The sequence below is a fragment of the Somniosus microcephalus genome, chromosome 3 (genome assembly GCF_052327205.1).
Source record: "Somniosus microcephalus isolate GS21.2 chromosome 3, FLI_Smic_1.0, whole genome shotgun sequence".
NCBI lineage: Eukaryota > Metazoa > Chordata > Chondrichthyes > Squaliformes > Somniosidae > Somniosus > Somniosus microcephalus.
The window spans coordinates 310788518-310789450 of record NC_140989.1 but is presented as its reverse complement, the minus strand read 5'-3'; the positions used below and the strand labels follow the sequence as shown (position 1 = coordinate 310789450).

At 40.0% G+C, this 933-nt stretch overlaps 1 non-coding gene across 1 annotated transcript; it reads right to left on the bottom strand.

Annotated features, from left to right (window-relative positions):
• Positions 1 to 462: 462 nt before the first annotated feature.
• Positions 463 to 658, bottom strand: LOC147122138 (U2 spliceosomal RNA). Its single transcript, XR_015077757.1, has one exon. It is a non-coding gene; the product is annotated as a U2 spliceosomal RNA (small nuclear RNA).
• Positions 659 to 933: the final 275 nt, after the last annotated feature.

The following is a 933-nucleotide window of genomic DNA, read 5'->3' as shown; positions in this document are numbered from 1 at the left end:
TTTTTTTCAAAAATTTAAATTATTGTTTAAAATAGTTATTTAAAGTTATTTATAGTTCATTTAAATAGTGTGATTTTTTAAACATTTTATTTCAAGTTTAAGTACTGTTTTGGGCGCACGGAGTTTTCATCAATTTGACAGTTCTTACTGTCAAACTCATGAATGAACTTTTGCATCCTCCGATTGGTTGCCCAGTGCTCACGTGATTCCAGCCGACGCATCGCACTAAGTACGCCGCTGGGTCACGCAAGCACAGCCGGGAGCTGAACCGGGCCACAGACAGGAAATTCACGCAGGCCCAGGCTTCAACTGCTGGTGCGCTAGGTAAGTGTAGGTCGGGGGCTTGCACCCACGGGAAGCCCCCGACACGAATTTCTGGGCCACTACAGTACAATCCACAAATCCTATTACATATAGCATGTTGTCCCATTTTTTTTTTCAAAAATATATACTTTATTCATAAAAATCTTTGTTCACGTACATGGCAATACAGTCTGGTACAATACAAATTAACTTCAGTACATGGCACTCAATTTACAAATTACATTACATTTATCATTACATATATCAAAGCTTGTTGCAATACATTACAATGCACTCCACAAATTACTGGGGTGTGATACTACACTTCATCTTAGCCAAAAGGCCAAGAAGCGATACCCATATGCTCTAACGCAGACTGCAGTTTTTACAGAGACTGTGACACTTCTGCACTGAAGTTTCCTGGGGCCTAAGCTGCTCACTACACTTTTAGAATGCAATTACTTCAGAACTTACACCATTTCATATGCAAATTAACTTGCCCATGGAAATTTGCATGCAACTCCCTGTGCTGGTGAACAGCATAACATTTTAGTGCAAAAAATGGTGCAATGGACATCGAGTAAATTTAGGGTCTGTTGGCCAAATCAGCATTGAGGGAGTTGGTGAATG